This window comes from Chelonia mydas, chromosome 13, assembly GCF_015237465.2.
Source record: "Chelonia mydas isolate rCheMyd1 chromosome 13, rCheMyd1.pri.v2, whole genome shotgun sequence".
NCBI lineage: Eukaryota > Metazoa > Chordata > Testudines > Cheloniidae > Chelonia > Chelonia mydas.
Window position 1 is genome coordinate 11,678,912 of NC_051253.2, and position 13,693 is coordinate 11,692,604.

The window sequence follows — 13,693 nt, forward strand, 5'->3', positions numbered from 1 at the left end:
CCAAACATAGCCCAGAATCAGGGCCATGGTATTCTGTCACCTGCTGGCTTAGCTCCATATTCTGTTCTCAATTACACCTGTGCAGTGAGGTGATTTCAGTGATATAGGTAAGGGCAGAATTTGGCTCCCAGAACTTGCAAGTTGTATACTTGTCCTCAATTCTAGTTTATCTATCATTCTTTTTGCCATCGTGTCTAAAATGACACGTTGGCATCAATGCAGGTAAATTACCAGAGCCATCTTAATTGTGCATCTGCCAATTCCAGAGCAAAGCAAATGCCAGTGTCCCCTAGGGAAGCCGCTTCTATGTGGAAGAAGTAATTGAGACACAATATACTGAAGACTTCAAAAACCATACGTCCACGTTTTGCTCCCAAACTATAGCATGTGACTGCAAGACTTAGGCAGTGGTCTACTTTGTAATCCATTCTGAAAGATGCCTTCTTGTTACCATTTTTTTTTTCCTGTTGACAGCTCTGTTATTCAGTATGTTCTCATTAGAAAAACCAAATCAACAGCTATTTCTAAAAACATAATGGAAGGTGAACAATCCAGTTTGTTTCATGAGATTCTGACTACGCATACTGCTCTAGGCCGGCATAAAGTTTTAGATTAAGATGCTCCTTAAAATAACCATTCTGTTGACTTGTTTATACCTGTGTTGGAGTGTTTACCCTGCACCAGCCTGGATAGGGTTAGTGTGGCTCAGAAAATGTTATGTAACCTGATAGGCCACACCTGAAGAAGAGTTAGGCTTAATAGGCAAGCATGATTGAGGATGAAGCCCACCTGGGTAGCAGCAGGCAGGGCTGGTCTAAGGCCAGAAAATGAGGCCAGAAGGGGTTGCAATGTGGATGCCTGCAGTCACTCACTGAGATTAGAGAAGGAAAAAAGAGGAAACCCAGGGAGGAAGGGAGTAGAAATCCTGGGTTCCTAGCCCTAAAGGAAGGGTTTACCCCTGGGAGGCAGGCAGGAGTGGAGAAAGAAGCCTGATAGAATAGGAAACAGCCAAGGGAAATGGCAGCAGGGTTTTGGGACAGAGCAGACTTGAGCTGCTGAAAGTAGGGTCCCTGGGCTGGAAGCTGGAGTATTGGACAGGCCCAGGTTCCCCCACCCACCCACCGGGGACGCAGCATAGCCTTGAATTGGAGGAGTGCCAGGAACAATACCTGGTCAGCCAGTCCAGTGAGACTTCGAGTACGCTGGAAGGGGGAAACCACATAGTGACCTGGCTGGAGGGCTGCATCTCCTGACATGTGAGAAGAGCCACAGCGTGAATGACAGACAGAAGGGGGCGTCAGACCGAGCGAAGCTAGTCCCCAGATGCAGCCACGAGGAGGGGCCTGAACGGTGAGTAAACCCCATGATGATGCCCCCCAATATTTTCTAAGCCCCATTGTGTCTTGGATATGTACTGGGACTTATTGTCCCCGAGAGCATTATTCATATTGAGGGCAATTATGATGCAGGGCAAAAGAGAGTTTGGCTTTCATAATCGAAAGCCAGTGAAAGCATTTGTAGGATTTGAAGTCGGTGTTTTCTTTAAAAACAACAACAACAACAACACAGCAATAACCCCAGACTGTATTTTCTGTCACTTTTCAAGAGCCCCATTGCTGGTGTGTAATGTGAACAGGTCTTGCTGCTGCTCATTCAAGCTCAAGCTGGATCAGAAATTTGTGAAGCGAAATTTCTAGCCCGGGTCTGAAATGTCAGCAGGGCCGCAACAATGCTTGGAGGAGTCACCCTGCTCTGAAATGACTGTGGGAGAGCAGCAAAAAGGAAACCACATTTCTCCTCATTCCAAACCAATGCGGTGGTATGTGTGCATGGTTTTTTTTTTTTTTTTTTTTTTTTTTTTTTTAAACAAAATGCATGTCACAGCTTGGCAGACGCTGACTATGTCCCTTTGTGGAGACAGTCACTGCTGGAAGCTGGCTGCCACCGTCAGAGGATGTGACCAAAACAATACGGTTTTCTCTTTTATTATTTTTTCCCCTCTCAGAACAACTCCTAGATGTTCTGTGTAGTGTCAGGCGGAGGGAAGGGAGGCAGATGGTCTGACAATGGGAAAACTGTCTATTTTAGCACTAATTAAAATGGGACTCGAGATCCACGTACCCCAGGGAAACAATAAACTGGAAATGCCTGGACCAAAGCAGGTCAACTGGTGACCTTTTGAGCATTACAAATCTACAGAATAATGGCTTTGCTTTCTCATTTAAATATACATCTATAGCCCCTCCACTCTCCCCATTCAGGTCAAATCAATGATGGGTCTGGGTGGAAAAAACATTTTAAATAACACTAATATTCAGAATAAAATATCTTTCTGATCATTTTATTGCAGGACACAAAATGTTAGCAGTCCAAAAGGAAGAGCAGATTTATTGTGTTGCTACATCTTTCCCATAATATCCTGCTTGTACACGTCCCATCATTAGACGGTGGTTCAGGTTCCCAGGTTGCCATAAGCTTGAAGGAGTTACTGGCTTTGTGCACTGTTGCATGTGGGCTCTTTCTGTTCTGCTGGAAGACAGTCCTATGGATCTATGACTACACAGATCCACCTGCTTGGGGGGCATAACAGCCACAGGCCTCATGCAACTCTGATGCCATAGTGGCTAAGAAAGAAAGAATCCATTTCTCCTGATCCCCAGGGATCTTCTCACCACATAGCTCTGAGAGAGGTCTGACATGTGGCTCTTAGACATAGGAACTTGTTTTATTGTGAGGGAGGGAATTTTGACTGAGAAGACGCTAGACTTCTCTCTTACTCTTGTTAGAAAGAGCTTGAGCTTCCAGACATGAGCATAAACAGGCTTAGTTTAAAGTGTTTCATTTGAAGGACACCGCTTCTAGCTTGAAGCAAGTTTATTAAAGTCGATCTACCCAGCAGAAAAGAGTTGTGACTCTTGGAGCAGACAGGAGAGGCTACGTGAGAGGGAGAGAAGACACTTAAAACAGGCTGATGACCACAGGCTGCCCTCTCTGGTGAAAAGGGGAGGAGTTGATTCTCTGCATCTTCAGAAATGGAAACATAGCTGATCCCCCACAAATATTGACTGAAGCCTTGGGCACAATGCACAGTCAACCTGTGGAACTCCTTGTCAGAGGATGTTATGAAGGCCAAGACCATAACAGGGTTCAAAAAAGAACTAGATAAATTCATGGAGGATAGGTCCATCAATGGCTATTAGCCAGGATGGGCAGGAATGGTGTCCCTAGCCTCTGTTTGCCAGCAGCTTGGAATGGGCGAGAGGGGATGGATCACTTGATGATTACCTGTTCTGTTCATTCCCTCTGGGGCACCTGGCACTGGCCACTGTTGGAAGACAGGATAATGGGCTAGATGGATCATTGGTCTGACCCAGTAGGGCCATTCTTATGTTCAGTGTAAATGACTTCAATTAGTTAGAAGCCAGGGAGTGTGAATGTGTCCCAGTTTGGTTCTAATACGTTAAAAAGTTCAGAAAATAGGTTATTGGGGTTAGAAACGAGGCACAAGCAATCGTCATGTGATTATTCCCAAAATATCCTAATGGGTGACAGCAGCCGTTAATGTATTACGTTGACAACATGTCTTCTGCACACAGGAGATGGGCTTTCGTAGAAAATAGAATACTGTCCCAGTAGCATTTTAAAAGAAAGAAATAAATCAGTATTTTAAAAAATGGTTTTGTAATCCACCCCTACTTCTAAAAATATTGTTATGCTAACACTCCTCTCTGCAGTGGAAGGGGAGGGTGAATTTACATTCATTCCATCTAAATCCATTACAATTTTCTGTGATGACCTGTCTGTTTCTTCCTGTGGCGTAGGGCTTTCCTTTGTACTTTCATTGTCAGTGCTGTCTAACTTTTTCTTTCAGTATCTATTCATGAATAATTTTAAATGCTTCTCTATGGTATTCATCACCTTAGTATCTGAGCACCTCTTTAACATTTACCAAATTGAGCTTCACACCCCTCTGTGGGAATAATTATAAAAGTAATAGCAGGAAACTATTATTCCCATTTTACAGATGGGGAACTGAGGCACAGAGAGAGTAAGGGCCAGACCACAAAGGGACATAGGTGCCTAAAGCCCAGGTTTTGGCAGTACTACGATCCACAAAACCCCTGCTCAGCTGCTTCCAAACCCTATAGGTGCCTAAAATCACTAATGGCCAGATTTGTAACGGTATTTAGGTGTTGCTATGCGCAGCATTGAAACGCCAAAATCTCATTTTTAAAAGAGATGTAGGCACTTAGTATTGACTCTCAATGGTATTTAGGGTCCTATATGCCTAAATCCCTTTTGTAAATGAGACTTAGGTACCTAAATCAGTTAAGCATTGCAATGCTGAGTGGTGCAATGGCTAAATACCTTAAAAATCTGGGCTTAAGTACCTAAATTTCCACTGTAAAAGTTTCCCATGGCACCTATGTTTCTGCCTCTGGGCATGCACATTGCTGCCTCAAGCAGGTACTCAGATGCCTATTTTCCCCCCTCCTCCCCCCCCCCGTGATCTTCAAAGCAGGTGAAGATAGAGGTTGGCTCACAGCAGGTGAAGATAGAGGTTGGCTCACTTATCTTGCCTATGTGGTCCAATCTGGTAGGCATGCTCTGAGCTCTGTTGCAGTGCCTAAGTTCCTTTGTGGATCCAGGCCAAAGTGGCTTGCTGAATATCACACAAGAAGTCTGTGGTATAGCAAGAAATAGGACTTGGATCCATTTATGTGCAGTCCAGAGCCTTACCTAAACGGCTATCCTTCTCTATACTGATGTACAATGAAGAGGTGTTTCTTTGTGCTTTGCAGTGGGTGAAATATCTGGTGCAGTTGTTCAGTGCTGGCAGGAGTCATATTCTAGTGTATAGTTGATGATTGGATGTCACCACTGTGGTTGAGAGACTGAATGAGGAAACTACAAAGATGACCAGATTAGCAGAATCTTCTTTCTCTGTACATATAGAGCTTTTGGTTCCAAGGTTCCTAGCTCAAAGGGCAGCAAAATGTGATTATTGATAATATTTATAACAACTGCCCAATAACAGGTTTATCACACCCTCCCTCTTGTCCTTTCCCAAGAACCAATATAGCTAAGGTCTTCTTCTGCACAACAGTGAATAACAAGACGTCACACATGCCCTTTGTAAGTTCAAATATCCTTTCACTGCATATGTTGAACTATGTTCATGGGCAGTTAAAAGCCAGTCTTCTGTTTTCCTCATTGACTTTCATGGTTGCAATTTATTGAACTCCAAAGAATGGATGTGCACCCTCTTTGCTTATGCCAAAATCAGTGAGCACAGAAGCGATTGTTCATATGAACAAAATGGGCACCTGGCTCCTTTAGTTGGTGCAATGAGTTGTGTTTGCAAAGCAGGCATGCAGAATTGCAGGCTAGAACATAAAATTTGCACACTTATGTAACAAATGCACAGCAATTGCACCAGTGCAGAAATGAGTGACAGACACACATGGATATTTATCCACTACTCACAGAAAGAAGTTGGTACCAGGCCACCTAAATTATCCACCCTTCTTGGCTAATTCTAACCCAGGTGTCTGGCTGGTGCATCTTGTGCACATGCTCAGAGTCCAACTGATTGTCATATTTGAGGTCAGGAAGGAATTTCCCCCCAGGTCAGATTGGCAGAGACCTTGTCGTTTGTTTGTTTTGTTTTGTTTTGTCTTCCTCTGCGGCATGAGGCATGGGTCACTTGCAGGTTTAAACTAGTGTAAATGGTGGATTCTCTGTATCTTGAAGTCTTTAAATTATGATGTAAGACTTCCGTAACTCAGCCAGAGGTTATGGGTCTATGACAGGAGTGGGTGGACAAGGGTCTGTGCCTGCGATGTGCAGGAGATCAGACTAGGTGATCATGATGGCCCCTCTGACCTTACAGTCTGAGTCTACTTTGCAAAGCATTAGGGGTTCCCTAGTCCTAAGCGTTATGCTTTACTAGGTCTGTGACATCTTTGCACTTTAAAAGAAATCGTATTTTCAATACTGCCTTCCATACTTTGGGCCTGTTTTTTGGAGGTGCTCACTGTTTATTATGTGTATTGCGGTAGTGCCTAGGAGTCTTAGGCAGGGACCAGTAACCAGGTGTACTAGGTGCTATACAAAAACAGAACAAAAAGATGGATTCTGCCCCCAAAAGTTACAATCTATGCATAAGACAAGAGACAACAGGCGGGGGAGACCGAAACAATGAGACAATATTGGTCAGCATGATAGGCAGTGGTCTCGGTTTACCGGCAGTTCAGAACTTCCATTCCAGAACAGAGTTTAGTCTTCAGAGCACCTCCCAGGAGACACTCAGCACTTTGCAGGATCAGGCCTCTGGATGCCCCTTCACCTATGAAGAATTTTTTAATTGATCCGAGCCCTACTTTGTCCACCACACATCTGATCCGAGTTTTAATCAGTCTGTGTCATCTGTCCCTGATACATGGCTTGTTTCTAATCACAAGCTCAGATAGGCAGGTGTGCACATGCATACGTGAAGGTTTCCTTCACAGAATACTTCTATCCTGATTAAATGCATACGATTTTTATATAAAACTCTGCCTTATGAAAGCAAACTGATCGGCTCCTTAAATATTCATTACCTTTAAATATCTATTTCATAGGTGGAATGTCAAACTGAATTTTTGTGCTAAAAGCACACCAAGGTAGATCAATTTCAACTTTCTCACACAAATAAAACGTTGGGTTATTTATATATATATATTTTATCCTCAGGTTTGTGATTTGGATCCAGATTCAGGTTCAGTTTCCATATGAAATCCTAACTCTACTGCTGTCAATGGAAGTTTTGCTATTGACTCAATGAAGCCAGGATTATACCCCTAAACCTGAGAGGTGTGTGGAATTGTTTATTTTCTACAGGCCCAATATCTCTCTGAATCACCTGGGGTGACTTGTTCATCTTTTTTTTTTTTTTGGTCTAGTTCATTTTGTTTTTTGTCTAGATAGGGGCAAAAAACTATTTTTACAAATGAACTGTAAGATGCAAACTATAAATTATAAATGAACAGTTTCAATGAGGGTGTTCATTGCAACGACGGAAATCTAATTAAGCAGCTTAATATCTAAGTGATATTATTATTAAAGAGTTACATTAACTGAGCATTTGATCAGCCTCTTAATTTGTTCTTTGTGGATTGTATTTATGAGATAGTATGCTTCTGAATGACACAAAGATCAATTCCTTTATTCAGAGGGAAACATGACATCATGAGTTTAAATTGAAATACATTAATATAGAAGGCCAATGGAAACAAATACACTGTTCTCTCAGCCTAATTGACTTAGTTTAATTGACTTTAAGTAACTGTTAGTATTGATTGGTTTCAGGTTGTGATGTGACAGCCACATAAAGGGCCTAATTTTTAAAGCAGACCAGAGATCCAAATGCAAAAATGCATATGAAGTTCCACATCCCATGGTACACTCATTTACCACGGTGCCAAGCTCAAGTCACAACTCACATTAAACAGTTGATTTGCATGCATACATTTTGTCCCTTAAAGATCTGGTCCAATGTGACTTTATGAAACAATGGGAGCCAGATTTTCCAAAAGTTTGGATCTGCATTTACAATCCTAATTTACAAGCACAATTAGTGCACTTGTGTGAGCAAATTGGCTAACTGCATTTGCAAATGTGGCTAACTAGGCATTCGAGCGTGCAATCATGGCAACTGCATGCTCAATTATGTGCCATACACACACTGCTACTTTTTGAAAATATGGCATGTGTTGGAAGATCTTCTGCAAAGTTATCCTTTGGGTTGTCCCATCCCATGAATATATCTTCCCCTCCCAATGAATTCCTTCAATTTTACCTGTCTCACTTCTTCTCTGACTAATGTTAGGCAGAGCTATGGCTAATGGATCAATGTCCAGCAACAGTATGTACTCAGAAAGCAGCAGACCCACCACAGTCCCACATTAAATGATACACCTGGTTTGCAAACAAGGGTTCCTTATAAATTGATTTGGGTTGACCTAGTTCCAAAAGATGGTTCTTTCTTTTCTACTACATAGAGAAACAAGTTGGGTAAGTCAGTATCTTCTATTGGTGAAAGAGACGAGCTTCTGAGCTTACAGAGCTCTTCTTCAGGTTTTCTTTGTACATGGCATTCATGACACAGACTTTCTTCCTGTACCCACCTGATTTATGCCACAAAGTTGTGAGTCCTACCTAAATATAATCTTGTGAACACATTTCTAAAAAGTGGCCCTTAGAGAACAAGATCCCCTTGCCCAACCTGGCACTATATTGCTCTTTTGACGCTGAATGATGCCTTGTCTGTCTCCCTGAATGCAGTACTTGGTGCTAATCTTCCCTCCATCCCCCCTTCTCAGTGAGGATATTGAGGGGTGCTGGTGAGTCACAAAGGCTAAACCCGCAAGCCAGAGAACAGCAAACAAAGAGAAGAGTCTTCAGAAAACTCTTGTGAAGGAGAAGCAGGCACCAAGAATCTCCAAGTGGTGGTCAAGAACGGTCCACACTGGACCACTTTGGTATGTTACTTTGTAGCTGTTCCAAGCTTGTTCCTTGGCTATTTCACAGTGAAACCAGGCAGGACTTCAGTCTATTAAGTCTTCAGTGCAAGTCATCACATCCTCGCTCCTTCTCTGACCTGCCTGCACAGCAGAGACAGGCAGTGACCCTTACCCTAGCTCCCGGAATTCTCCTCTAGCTAAAGAGCAGAGCTGTCCTGATTCAGCTACCATCCAGGCCCTCTGCGCTCCTGGAGGGCTAGAGGCGTCATTGTCATCAAGGTCTTCATTTGCCTTGGCTACTTGTGAGAAAAGCACCCCTGGCAGGTGCAACCATCATTTCTAATTCACATTTATTTTTAAACTGCTGAAACTCTAGGGGAAAAGATAGGTGAGAGGGGGAATATAAAGAGACCTGACACGCTTGAATGTGTGGCAGGATCTGAACATTTCAGAGAGAAGAAAGAGAATGATACAGAACAGAAAGAAAATGACACAAAAAGGAGACAAGCACAACTGGTTGATTTTCCCCTGCACTGTGGTGTTACTGTATGTTTTATGGATTCCATATGCAGTAATCAAACCCCTATGCCTAACTTTTCCCCTCGTAGTCTTGCTGTGCCTAATTTTATATCACTTTTTCCCTATTGCATCTTGAATACAACCTCTCATGATCCAAATTTTGCAGTGGCATTTTTTGAATATTTTTTCCCTTTTATGTTTAAAAGGATAGAAAATGATTTTTGCTCTTGAATTGATTTAAAATCTTTCTCCCACATTGAGGATCTTAGAAGTAGGGTCGGAAGATAATGTTTGTTGGCTGCAGGCATTAAAGCAGGATCCACAGGGCAATCCTCTTTAAATATTTAACTAGTAGTAATCTGATTCAGAATGCTGACTGGGTGTTTATGGAAGACAATGTTGATGTGACAGATGCAGTTAATTTTACATTTCTAAAATTCAACCAATCTGAAAGTCATTCTCAAAACATAAAAACCTGTTTCATTCTGGTGCAGAGGGTGTCTTAAATGTTGACTGCTCACCATTCTCAATGTCTAGAAGATTCTAATTAGCATTTATCTTTGTATTTTTAATGTAATGCAATCATTTTCTGTGTTTCCAATCACCACATAATACAAAATTCTGTCTGACCATGAATACTTTTTGTTTTCTGTTCCACAGCCGGCAGATAAATCCATCAGAGAGAACTGGTAGTCATTAGCACCTTGCAACATACTATGGCCAAGATTTTCCAAAGCAACTAGCCATTTTAGGGAAGCCTTAGTTCTTGGATTTCCAACTCAAGAGACCTTAAACAGAGCCTGATTTTTTCAGAGGATGAGAGTTCAGCGCTTTTTGGAAATTGGTCCCCTTGGGCAACGAAAACAGGAGAAACCCAAAATCAAGTTGGGCACCCAAAATCATTAGTTGCCTTTTGAATGTCTTGGTCTATGTAACCAGGGCCAGGTTTTTAAGGAAGTGAAGAGAATAAATGCATGTGCCAAATGCATATACATTTGTTTGTCTAATTTCCACTTGCAGCTCCCATGATTACATAGATCTAGCAGCTGTGCACACAAATTGCTCATGCAGTTACACAGTGTGTCCATGCAGTCACATTAATTCCATATGCATTTTGCCATATTATGGTGCAATTAAACCCTTTGAAAATGCAGTCCCTATTATGTGAAGATTTTTGATCCTGAAAGCTCTGCAGGGGCGCTGGAACAATTTGTAGAGTGGCAGTGCTGAGAGCCGTTGAGCCAAACTGTAAACCCTGTATATGATAGAAACCACTTCATGAACGGTGGTGCAGCAGCACCGCTAGTTCCAGCTCCTGTGAACTTCTGGTTCATTTCACAGTCCCTTTCCTCAACATAAGGTGAGGGGATGACTGGAACATGGCAGGTTTGACCAATGAGAAGGGTGCTGTAACTAGTATGTAAACCCAAAGGCTGGTTGTTTGGTTTGGCAGCAAAAATTCTGGATACGGATTCAAACCTTCTGTGAATTATCTGAATCTCCTGTGTCTGCTAAATGCAAGTGGAAACCCAGAGATAAGACTTTTTGATGGTGTTACTTGTTCCTTCCATTTCCTCAGGAGAATATTTACATCATTATGAAAAAGTTATTCAAACTGTCCACTGTGCCTACATTGAACCTTGCACCTACACTGGGACTTCTTTACATTTTGTCCTTAAGTGGTACATAATGATCCTGTGCCCTGTTAAACTGCTGCCTCATTCTGTCTCAGAGCTGGCTTCATGTCAGTTTGGGTAAAGAGATCCCTCTATATTTCAAACGTACCTCCTGTGGGTGTTGTGAGGCTTAATTAATGTTCATGCAGGACTTTGAGATCCTTAAATGAAAGGTGCTGCAGAACAGTGTTGTTTTGTTAGAATGTAAACTGGCATGTTGACAGATGAGTGCTGTTGAATGGTGATTTCCTGTGTTAGATAATAGCGTCCCATGAAATCTAGATTCCCCAGGGATACACTCCCCAAAATGAGCTTAGGTGCTGAGTGGAGGGGCTGACAGGGAACTCATTGTGGCTTGTTGATTCTCAGTTGCCCAGCCCCAGCAAAAACTGCAGTCTTGAACTTATAGCACTGGTCGAAGATCCCTGAGAAAGTGGAGAAGTGGGTGGAGTGGAATCTTACTTCACCACGTCCCCTCACTTTCCTCCTCTTCCATGCCCCTGACATACAACCTGCCTCCCTCAAACACCATGCAGTAGATTTCTCGCTCAGGAGACAGCAGAGGAGAAGAAGCCCCTATGTTTATCTGTAGTCCCTGAGTGATGCAGGTTTCAAATAGATTTGGAAAAAAAGATAAATGGAAGCCATATGAAGAGAGGAGAAGATTAGGTTTAGCCTTGTTAGAAAGCATTATGCTTATTGCAAAGTTAAACTGTTCATTGTATTTCTATAGACACTACTAGAATTGAAATAGGAGGCCCTGATCCTGCACCATGGAAATTGGTGGGAGTTTTGCCTTTGGACTACTGTGTGAGTAGGAGCAGGGCTACAGATCTAAACCAGGATCAGGGCCCCATTGTTCTAGGCACTGTACATGTATGCTGTAAGAGGCAGTCCTTGCCCTGAAAAGCTGACGAAGGGTGGGAGGGAGGAAATAGGGTTACTCCCATTTTACAGATGGGGAAAGTAAAGCATGCTGAGATTAGCTGGCTCAACCCCAGTTCACATGAGAAGTCAGTGGCAGAGCCAGAGACTGAATCCAGATTTCCTGAGTCCTGGCCCGGGCCCTTAATTGCAAGGAAAACCTTCTTCTCTTTCCCTCTTCATTGTATGTATTTTTTCACAAAGGGCACAGGTGCAGTAGAAACCATACAAGAAAAAGCATAAGCCCATTGCCAGCACAATAGAGTTTAAACTTTTTAATTTTTGTTGTTGCAAAACTGTCAGTCAGCTGCACAACCCCTCTTCATTTCACTCCCTTCTAAAGGGCAGTTGCTTATTGCTTTTGATTATGTTCTTTGGCTTTTATGCAAGCAGCTGCTGCTTGAAGACTTTCATGTGTCACTCATGCATCAGCAGGGAGAAATATCACCCATATCTATCACTGGCTTGCAGCTGACACACAGACAGAAAGGTGACCTATTTCATAATTACAATCAATTTCCTTTCACTGTCACCACCAGCATGTGCTCCAGTATTCTGTTTTTCTTGTGATAAGCATGGACTATGGGGTCAGTTTGTAGATCCCATGGAGGTAAAGAGATGATAGTTTGATTCCGTGCCTCATTGCGAGACTGGGAATTATATTTTAATATTGAAGAAAAAAAACCCTAGACACTAGTGGGGTTCAGTCATGCTTTTGTATCAGAGTTTCCTACATGACCTTGATATTATTTCCATAATGCAAAGAGTCGTACATGAATCTTGTAAGTTTCCAGGGATAATCGTATGTGTTCCTTGTATGGTCTCAGTCCTTTGGTTTACATTTTGTGTTGTAGTTTTTCTGACGTTTTGTGAATTACCATATTGAACCTTGGAAAATTAATAAAATGTTACATTTTAAAAGAGACCTATTCCTGCATGTTATATGGAGTCTGTGGTGCACAAAAGAAATAATTGGAATAAGCCTATCACGTTCCTGACATCTGTTTGAATTGTTGAACAAAACTAGCTGTGTTCGCATTTTTGCAGACACAATAATTCAATAAAAAGGTGCAATCTGTTTTTGCAGAAACTTCAGGTTCGTCACTGAATTTCATCACTAGGAGCAGACAGGTCCTGTGAAGGAAGAATGCCCAGGAAAGGACTGTTTGCCAGTAAAGAAGAATCTTTAGAATAAAGACAGGCTTGGCAGGAGCCCAGGTTTTGCTCCAGTGCACATTGGAGTTGAGATTCTCTGTGGTTTGCTGTTTTAACTATTTTTTTTTTTCCCCAAGTGCTCAGCCTGCTTGAACATCCTGTGCTTCTGGGTCTAGATTTAATTCAGATCCAAGAGATGTAGAAAATAAGTTCCACATTTGACACTGTGGACTGACTTTCCCTTCTGTTTAATTCTGCTCAGATATTGCACACAATTTAGCTGTTTGATTTCTCCTCCCCTTCAGAATGTAACTACTCCCAATTTTCAGTAGAATGACTTGTTAACCCCACAGCAGTGTAAATAAAGCAAAACAACCCTCCCTTCCTCTCCCTCCCCAAAGCTGGAATTTTCTGAAACCCTGGTTCCCAGTGTGATGATTCCAGAGGAGACAGATTCCAGAACAAGACCCAGAACTCAGCAGTTCTGTTCATGCTATTACCACTAAAGAACAATTCCTTATACAAGATGGCCAGACTCTGATATTCCTCATGTTGGGTAGCCCCTTACTTGGGGCTATTCAAGGACTGAGGAGCTATACAGCATGAGTTAGCCTATAAGAATCTGCTCCTAAAGAGAGATTTTATGCCTATGCTGGATAGTCTTTGCAGTGGAAACCATTTGAATTAGAAACTGTTAAGACATTTCTCCCAAATATAAAGGTTGGATTGCCCCATGTTACTGCTAATCAAGATACTGAGACATAGTTATTAACATGTGGCTCCTAAAGCATCACTCTCTCTCTTCTTGCATTAGCTTATTGTCACTTTTAGCTGTGACCTTGTGAAGATCTTATGAATCACTTTTGTTTTCAGTTCCGTGAATTCATTTTAAAACTATGAAACAATAAACAGTGC

At 42.1% G+C, this 13,693-nt stretch overlaps 1 long non-coding RNA gene across 3 annotated transcripts; it reads left to right on the plus strand.

Annotated features, from left to right (window-relative positions):
- Positions 1-781: 781 nt before the first annotated feature.
- On the plus strand, positions 782-13,280 carry LOC122462728. 3 transcript variants are annotated; one of them, XR_006285464.1, is made up of 4 exons: positions 782-1,350; positions 1,607-1,819; positions 6,736-6,855; positions 12,711-13,280. It is a non-coding gene; the product is annotated as an uncharacterized LOC122462728 (long non-coding RNA). The 3 variants fall into 3 exon arrangements; XR_006285465.1 differs by lacking the exons at positions 6,736-6,855; positions 12,711-13,280 and adding an exon at positions 9,684-9,964 and having other exon boundaries at positions 783-1,350; XR_006285463.1 differs by lacking the exon at positions 12,711-13,280 and having other exon boundaries at positions 783-1,350; positions 6,736-7,894.
- Positions 13,281-13,693: the final 413 nt, after the last annotated feature.